Below are 10479 nucleotides of genomic sequence, written 5' to 3' on the forward strand. Positions count from 1 at the left end.
ACAAAAAATATATTTATACATATATAATGTATATTTATACATCTATAAATGTAAATTTGTAGATGTATAAATATATTTTTAATGTTATATAACTATCTTTAAAGTAAAATTGTTTAAACAAAATAATGTAGTGGTGTGTGGTTCAAAACATATGTAAAGCTAAAATGTATGAAAAGAATAGCATAAATATCTGGAGGGAAGAAATGGAAGTATATCATTATAAGGTTTTAATATTATATATTAAGTGGTATAATGTTGCTTAAACGTAGACTGAAAGAATAAAGTTATATACTATAAACCTTAAAATAACTGTTAATAGTTTTAAAAACCATGAAGGATCATGTAGTCAAACATTCAGCAAATGAGACAGAAAAGCATAAGGGTGTGCAATTAATCTCTAAAATGGTGGATAAAGAGAGCAAATAACAGATGGGACAAATAGAAGACAAATAGCAGATAATAGATTTAAGCCTGACAGCATCAGTAATTACATTTGAGGCAAATGGTCTAAATGCCCCAAGTGAAAAGGAAATATTTTTAGTTTAAATATAAAGTAAGGCCTCAATATTTGTTATGTACAAAAAGCATTCTTTATATATTATTTTTAACATTTATTTTAGGTTTTGGGGTACATGGGCAGGCCTTTTTAGAAAGGTAAATTGTGTGTTGTCTATGTCTGATGTACAGATTATTTTGTCACCCAGGAAATAAGCCTAGTACCTGATAAGTAGGTTTTCAGTCCTCACCCTCCTCCCAACCTTTACCTTCAAGTAGGCCCTGGTGTCTTTTTTCCCCTTTTTTTTGAATACACATGTACTCAAAGTTTAGCTCCCACTTGTAAGTGAGAACATGTAGTATCCGGTTTTCTGTTCCTGGGTTAGTTTGCTTAGGATAATGACCTCTAGCCACATCCATGTTGCTGCAAAGGATATGATCTCATCCCTTTTTACGACTGCATAGTATTTCATTATGTATATGTACCACATTTTTAAAAATCCAGTCTACCATTGATGGGCATTTAGGTTGATTCCATTTGCAATTATGAATAGTGAATAGTGCTGCAATGAGCATACACATGCATGTGTTTTAATGCTAAAATAATTTTTATTCCTTTGGGAGTATAGCCAATAATGGGTTACTGGGTCAAATGGTAATTCTGAAAAAAAAAAAAGGCACTTTAAATATAAGAAAAATAGATTAAGATTAGAGATGAAAAAATATATACCATGATAACACTAACCAAAAGAAGTCTGCAGTAATTATACTATTAAAGTATATTTAAAAGCAAAGAATGACAGTGGTGAATGAGGTCATTTCATTACAATAAAGGGTTCCATTACTCAAGAGGACTTAACAATTCTGATTTTTTATGCACTTAACAAAAAGCTTCAAAATTTCCAAGGCAAAAAGTGAGAAAATTGCAAGAAGTAGAAAAATCCACAATTATAGTTGGAGATTTCAATAATCTCATCATAATTAATATGATTAATTGATAGAATAGACATAAAATCAGTAAGAAAGGGAGGATATAGAAAATTTGAATAACATTATTAACTATCTTTACCTAATGGGAATTATGGAAAATTCCACACGAATATAGAAGAATATTCATCCTTTTCAAATGCATATGGATCATTTAACAAGATATACCATATTCTGAGCAATAAAATGGTATCAACATAGTTAAAGGATTGAAATTACATAAAGCATGTTCTCTAACTAAAGTCAAACTATTTTTATAATAATACTCAAGCATTATTAGTCTATTTTCAGTCTCATTCGCTCCTAAATTTACAAGGAAGTTTTCAAGAATCTACATGATGTGTGATATTGCAACAAATTGAATACAGAAGTAGCTTTAAGATTCCAGTTGTCTTTTGTTAAGCCAGACACTATCATTTTCAAAAAGATTTAAACAATAATGCTCTTCTCATTAATATGTTTCAGAGAATATGGTAATATGCCCTAAAAGGTATTAATTATGTTGATATATAAGACTTTTAAAATAATTTTAGATTACTTAATACACATTTTTTAAATTTCTCAGTTTTAATTTCTAACACTATAAATATTGATAAATACAGCCCATAAAAAGAAAGTTTCCCCTTGGATATTTTAGTAATTTTTAAGAGGACAAAGGAGTCCTAAGATCAAAAAGTTTGAGAACCATTGCTTTAAAGTACAGTTCAAACATGATCACTCTTCGATTCATGGAAACATTGCTGGCTTTTCAGCTGAGTACTTCCATCTTGGTATGTCATTTGCAGCTCAAGTTTGATTGTTCAGACCCAAACTCATCCTCCACTCCTCTTCTGCCAAATCAATTTCTCCTATTGACATGTCTGTTTTTGTTAATGCTTAATTCTCTGAGTCAAGGTAGTTGAAATTTTGAAGCAGATAAAATTTATTCTTGTCATGTCTTTTGTGTGTGTGATGTGTGTATGTGTGTGTGTGTGTGTGTGTGTGTGTGTGTGTGTATCTCTGTTAAGTGTTTATATTCTGTTTGTTTGACACATCTACCCGCTAGATTGAAAGTGCCCTCAGGCTATAGAACATACATTAATCATACTCAAAAAAAAATCTCCTGTAACATAACACTGGGACCACATTCAATAAACAAGATGTATTTTTAGAGTAATTCACAACTGATTGCTTGATAAAAATGACATCAAATTGGTGCTTATAATTAACTTAATATTGCAGACACAATGTTACTTTTATAACCTGGGACATTTATTTGTTGGAACTAATTCATTATATAATACAAAATTTCATGAGCCTCTGGTCATAATTAAGCACATTAATGTGATTTTAATTATCTCTAAATTTAACATAATCATAAAATACCAGTATGTTAGATATTGATAAAATATTAATATGTTATTATATGGGGACCTCAGGATCTGTTCAAAGCTTTATGTAGCCTACACTAGGGAGAAGGTGTTGCAATTTTGCTAGATAGCTTAAATTTTGCGTTAAGCTTTTTGCACTTATATTTGTGCTCCTGGTTAAAATAGCTTTGAATCCTAACGTCTGGGCAAAACATTAACAAGGGCACTAGCGTTAAGCCAGACTTCGTTCAAAATAAAGCCATTTCTACCACATAGTAATGATATTTCAGGAGGGTGGGTCATAACTAGGGTCATGATAGCATGACAGGGAATGGTTGGGGAGACAGCTTGACAATATGGCTGCAGACTGACACCCACACTTACGTGGGGGAAGTTCTTTGCCCAAGGGTGAAGAAGCAGCCAAATGCAAAGTATTTCAGGATGCAACAATGTTTGAGGGCAAAGGTAAGATGGATGGTTGATGGTTGATGTGTTGATGGTTGAGAAGTGATAGGATCTTGATTGCAAAATATCTCCTATGGGCGTAGTTGAGTTACATGCAGGATTCTCTCTTTGTTTTGTCTGAATTGAAGGCACTACCTAACTTGCAGATGCCTTCTTTAGACTTACCTTTAAGGAAAACAATTTTATTGAGATTCTGAAATGATTATATCAATTTGTTACACTGCTCTGGGACCACAGAAAGCTATGTTTACTAGAAGTTATCTTGATATCTAACATAGCAAGAGGTTCACTATTTCTTCATCAACTAAATGGATAGGTAAATTAATATTCCATGATTTACAATACTTTTAAAAACAAACTGATGGCTTTTCCATTTTTGTTCTAAACCATTTATGAATTTGAGTTTCGCTCTTAAATATTGCAGTTATGCTTGTGGTTACAATCAACTATGCTATTTTGACTATATATGTAAAAAATCAATCATATTGTGTTAAATAAAGCCATGTATAGATATGCTTTTGGCTACTCAGTTTAATCAAAATGAATTTTAGAATGCTTAGAAATTATAAAAGTACAAAAATAAGATCTTTTTAAATTTTATTTCATTCACACAGAAATAAGCCAGCTTAAATTTTTGGATTAGAAAACCTAATCAAGAAGGAAAATATAAGCATTATGTTATTTAAATTTAGTAATCTTTTGGTGATTTCATTAGTAATAGTTTTTAACATGTAGTTCTGAAAACTTGGAAAAGGCGTTTAAGAAATGAATGCATCATTCCTTGAATTAATGCAATTATTGAGCATTAGATATATGCCAGGGACTGACAAAGAAAATAACTGTATAAAATATCGTACTTAACATCAATAGAATGGGGTATAAGCTATTTCCATTAAAAACGAATGGTCACTATTCTAGAGTATAGGAAAGAACTTAGATCCAACTGTATTCATTTGTTTTTATTATCAGTAGAAATGTTATTGTTAAGATCTTTAAAAACAAACACTCATTTTAGTTCTTAAAGATTTAGACAAAAATGAATGGTTTGAGAATTCCTCGGTAACTGAAATATGGATGAATTTTAATCGAATCAAATGTACCCAACTTCATTCTAAACATAGATAGGACAATTGTACAATGTTGAGTCCATTATAACCATCATTCTTTCAATCCTAGAGAGATCAAAAGAGTTTTGTTTGGGGTATGAAGAAAAAGTCTTTGTCCCAGTCTATTCCTTCACTTCTTGGTCCATCATTCTCACATTAAGCCTAATATTGTCATTGACCTTGCTAACTCCTCCTAAGATATTGCACATCTCCTATTACAGCATTACCTTTACAGCAAATTGTGCTCTTCTTCTTCAAGTTACATAACCTTTAGGTAAACAAAAATGTGTAATGTGTACAATTTCTTATTGGATTTATTTCTCTTTTCACTCTTCTTCCTTTTCTATTTCTGTGCTGTTGACTGTTCCTCTGTCCAATTACTCTGAACTTTCTGTGCTCATGCTGCGATTGCTTCCTTTAATGCCATTGTTTAGCCATATTGCAGTTGGCATGTCTCTAAACACAAGCCCTAAAACTTTCATCTGGATCTTTCTCTCTACGGTTTGCTTTTGCACTGATAATTTGAAAGACCACAAGGGCTATTTATCGGCCATTTAGAAAATTCCATCATCGTGTTTTGAAGAGATAAGCTTCTAGGCTGTATCATCAGAAAGGTACTAGTTACAGGTGAGAAAATATACTATTTCTGTAATATGCCCATTAGCCTTCATGATAAAGTACCTGGCACTTATCAACTCCCATTGAAATCAGGCACCCTGCAAAATCTGTAACTATACTTTTAGTTCTTCATACATGCTGGATAAATAAACATGTTTCAGGTCACAGATTTTTGAAAAATAGTGAAGTATTTCTAAGGAAAGTTTCTTTTCCTTCTATATTTAACTCACCATGAATAGATGAGTGTAGTCCAAAAAGTTCTGAGCATGTTTTAAAAGTATAACTGGGCCAGCATTTCCTGGAATTCATCTTGATTGGAGGCATCTGGCTTATAATCTCAGCCTTGCAAAGAGGCTCTGAGACTCCAACTTGAGTTGGCAAATGAATTTCAGTCGTGTCTGGAAAAGCCTCTCCTGTTGAGCCAGCAAATTCTACAAGTTCTTTTGAAACTGAGTTGTTTTGTGAAAGTGGAGACTGACATGCTTCAGGGTTTCCTGGACTTCAAAATTCTAAGAACATGAGGAGCAAACTATAATAATTTTTCTCTGTAGGCTCAGAAAATTGATGAGAGTCACTGTAAAATTCAAGTTTTCTACAATAATTAATAGATCTTGGGTCATCATGGTATCCTGTCTTATTAAAGAATGGACAAATTAATCACTCTCATAAAGTTGACAAGTAGTGTTTATTCCAAGGAAAGTCTTTTCTGCTCATTGCACATGCATTTCTCATTGTTCAAATAAGTCCTATTCCTGGGATTGATGGGCTTCAAGCAGTAGTGGCACGTGTTCTGCTTGATCCCTTATGTTGTTTTCAAAATATTTTTCATTTTTCAGAAGTCTACTATATTAAACAGAAAAAAAAATTGAAGTTGCTCAAAATGAAGACAAGAAGGTTTGTCTTGGGCCCCATTCACTCATCCTTCCTTCATTTCTTGCCCCAATCCTAAAGGCACCTCATTAGAACTCCTAGTACCTTGTAACATTTAGATTGAAGATTTCTAAGGCAAAGCAGCAAGTTTCATACAGAGCCTTGAGCACAAATTTCATTTTCAGTCTTTTGTAAATATATAATTTTAGCCACGCTACTTCATAACTTCAGCATTTGAGGATTATTCATAATGCAGGAACATTTATATTTTTAGGAAGTATTTTTACATGTTCTACATGCTTTCTATTATTTTTCACTTTTTAAATAAGTTTTTATATCACAGAAGTAATACATATTAATGTAGAAAAATCAGAAATTAAAGAACAGCACATACAGGCAGAAAATAACAACTAATATTTTCAGAATCTTTTGTAGATGCTGCCAGGATTATTCTAAATATATTTATGTATAGTAAGCTTTATGAGGTTGTTATTTTTTTTCATGTTTTATAGATGAGACACTAAGGAAGAGATGGGCAAATAACTTGCTCAGTATTGCATATCAAAAATATTATTGGTGTCTGAATTTTTGTGTGTGCGCATAGATAGCCTCATAATATATTGTTCTTCTCAATGACATATTTCTGTGTTAATAAATATACTGATAAATAGTGATTCCATATACTATATCAGACAAGCCTGATATAGAGTCATTCAAGGAAAAATCACACACATCGTCATTCTCTTTACCCTCTCCAATTCTATCTCCACCTCTCTATTTCTCTCTCTTCCTTTCTGTGGCCTCCCTTTAGAGTTAGCTCCGGAAATTGAAAAAGAGTAGCCAACCCTGTTTAAGCCTAAGAATCTAAATTTTTTGTATTTCAAATATTGGGGTTCTACGTAAAAATTTATTCAAATAAAATGTTTTACAGATTAAAACAGAAGTTGAAAAGTTTAGTTTTATTCAATAAAGAAAATATGAGCAGCTTATCAAATTGCTTCTCAGCATTAATGAATGAATAAAATTTTATAACCATATAATGTCAGATGCCAAAAGAATATTATCTCAACAACAAGCACTATATTTCAATTCCTGTGGCTGATTAAGGCTTGCTGATAAGCCAACAATGGAGTAATCAACGAAAAGTAGCATTGGTCTTCAAGGTTCAGTAAAATCGGTGATTATCATTAACTTAACCTAGAGCCAAGAGGCTTCACTGCTGAGGGGAAAATTTAATGTAAGATGCTGAAAAGGGAAAACCAAGGATTGGAGTGTATGCTTCACAGAAATTTCCATGATAACAATTCTGTAAAAATGAAAAAGTACCAACTAATCCGATTGGTGTTGAAACAAGACTCTTACATTGAGACATTGGAAAAGAAGCAAAATACACCTATAAATACTTAAGTAGTTTGATCAGTATAAAAGGATAACATGATCTCATAAGGCAAATAATCAAATCAATGACTAAGCTAAAAAACATAAAATGCATAATAAAAAAGATATGTCTCGAAAAAAATCAATCTAAATGAATGCATAAAATTTCATTTCAGAAATTCTAGTAAAAATGCTTTCTCAACAAAATTTAAATTAAAATTCTTTTCAGTTACGAGGCAGAGTATATAATATTTTCTTTTTCAACATTTAAAATTAATGATATTTAATTAATATATGTTTGGGAACTGAATGACCATTAGGAAAGAAATAAAATGACACAGACAAATTTACATTCATTAAAATGCATTAAGTTTCATGTATTTACCATAGGGAACTGTTTCTTGAAATTTCATGAATGTGAAAAATTATGACAGAAATACAGTGATTTAAAAACGTTTGTGATGCAACGCAACCTTTCAGTAATTTTAAGAAGTCACTTTACTTTCAGCTAATGAGTAAATTATTAAATATTTTTATATCCTCTGCTAATAATATTCCACTGTCAATTCACCTAGAGCTTTTCTAATTGTGTAACTCATTTTCTATAATTTTCAATTACTCAATGTACTTGTCATTGGAACTCACCCAAGACTTATCACATGAATTATAATGTTCCTAGCATAATCCTTGTCTTGAGACATCTAGAAGTATAAAGCAAAGAGAGGATGAAATAATAATCTTAAATATTTCGTTGTTTTTTGGTAAACAAATTATCTTGACTTTATATTCATAAATATGAAAATAAAATTTTCAGATATATTGTGTATTCAACATATGAGGTTATTTAGTGATTTGACTTGTTATATCATGTTAAAAATTATGATTAATGACATTGAATGAGAATGTATATGTGACTTTTAAAAAGTCTGTTGCATGAATTTTTTTTTTTAGAAATCCTTCAAACTGCAGATTCTTCTCATTGTGTGAAGTATAGTTTTGTTTTTATAGATGAATGCTTAGGAAGATAAGTTTTGAAAAATTTTATTAATAGTAAGTCAAAGGGTTTATAATGAATTTAAGATTATTTTTAGAAAAGTTTATAATGCAATAGGATATGATGTACTGACATACAATAAATAAAGTGATATACAATGAGGAGAATTTTAGGGACCTTTGAATAATACTTGAGGGTTTTTTTTTTTTTATTTTAGTGATTTGAAGTGTAAATCTGCATACTAAATGACTAGGATCTAATCCCAAAAGAGGACTAATATATCAAAATAGATGCAAAAGAGTCTTTTTAGCAATAGGTGTTTTCTCTATAGTTTGCTGAATACCTATCACCTCCTGGATTTCTAATTTCTAAATATTTTAGCAATGTTTATACCATATCCTATGTATTCACAAATTTCATATCAGCTAAAAATAAATCAGTTTAAGGAATTTGAAATATACATTATAATATCCAAAGAGATAAGAGACACAGGAAGAAACCCAGCATTATAGCCCTTATCTACTTATATTTTTTAAACTGCTGTAAGTTTAAGAGACATTAAAAAAAGAATCCATGAAATGTGATTATCATAAATGAAAATGTATACTTTAACATAAACAGTTGAAAACTGGCAATCGTTTATGTGGTATAATTAATAACAAAAGAAAACAATTTTGAAAACTTTTGCTTATAGTTTTTAAAATCTGTGTCAGCGGATGCCTAATGCAGACATGGATCATTATTAAATTGGATTAATAGTATTTGAATAACTGGAATAATTTATTTAGTTTAATATATAGTCATAAATGAAAGAATACAATATATGTAACTCAGTATCATGCTGAGTATATTTTATGTAGCCAAATAAAAACAATCATAGTCCTTAATTTCATCTATTTCTTTTTCTTTTACTTTTTTTTTTAAGAGAGAGAATCTTGGCCTGGCACAGCGGCTCACACCTGTAATCCCAGCACTTTGGGAGGCCGAGGCGGGCGGATCACGAGGTCAAGAGATCGAGACCATCCTGGCCAACATAGTGAAACCCCATCTCTACCAAAATATAAAAAATTAGCTGAGCATGGTAGCTATAGTCCCAGCTACTCGGGGGGCTAAGGCAGGAGAATTGCTTGAACCTGGGAAGTGGAGGTTGCAGTGAGCCGAGATCACGCCACTGCGCTCCAGCCTGGTGCCTGGTGACAGAATGAGACTCTGTCTCAAAAAAAGAGATAGAATCTTGCTCTGTAACCCAAGCTGAAGTACAGTAGCGTAATCATAGCTCACTGCAACTCTAAACTCATGGGCTCCCTAAACTCATGGGCTCAAGCAATACTCTTGCCTTAGCCTCTCTAGTAGCTAGGACTACTGGCTAATTTATTTTATTTTTTGTAGAGACAGGATCTCACTATGTTTCCAGGCTGGTCTCAAACTTCTGACCTCAAGTGATCTTCCCACCACAGCCTCCTAAAGTGCTGGGTTTACAGGCAAGAGACACCATTTCTGGAAGATCCTCAACCTATTTCTAAAACAAAATCAATACCACCATTATAACGACATTTGCCACAACAATTGCAAATAAAGATGTGAGTACAGAAAAATATATCAATAATTCAAACATTTATCACAGAAATAGAAATACATACCAAAGTTATATTCATGGGAGGTTTCCGTGCATGAATTGGCAATAGTGCTAAAAGTTAAAGAAAAGTTATAAATTATAAAGATAAAGGTCAATAACAGAGACCTGAACTGCTAGGCTTATGTCCATTAGACTATTTATCATCAATGAAGTCCTCCAACTTTGAGCTGAAACTTCCAGATAAAATTAGCTGTGCACGGTGGCTGATGCCTGTAGTCCCAGCTACTCGGGAGGCCAAGGCAGGAGAATCACTTGAACCTGGGAGGTGGAGGTTGCAGTGTGAGCTAAGATAGCACCACTGCCATTCCAGCCTGGGTGATAGATCGAGACTCTGTCTCAAAAAAAAAGAAAAAAAAAAAGTTAATCAAAGATGGATACTAAAAGGATAGATATAAGGTTGAGGTGGAAATTTAAAACTCATATTCACAATATTTTGCAGTTAAATTGGCTTATAACTTAATCACTTGTAATGGTATTCATGAGCTTGATGCCTTAGAAGACAGTATTTAATAATTAATTCTGCGATTGAAAATGAATGTTTTTCTCAATACAGATTGTCTAAGATGATTTTGCTGTACTTTC

The sequence above is a fragment of the Sapajus apella genome, unplaced genomic scaffold (assembly GCF_009761245.1).
Source record: "Sapajus apella isolate SASKATOON/1434 unplaced genomic scaffold, GSC_monkey_1.0 scaffold101, whole genome shotgun sequence".
NCBI classification, from domain to species: Eukaryota; Metazoa; Chordata; class Mammalia; order Primates; family Cebidae; genus Sapajus; species Sapajus apella.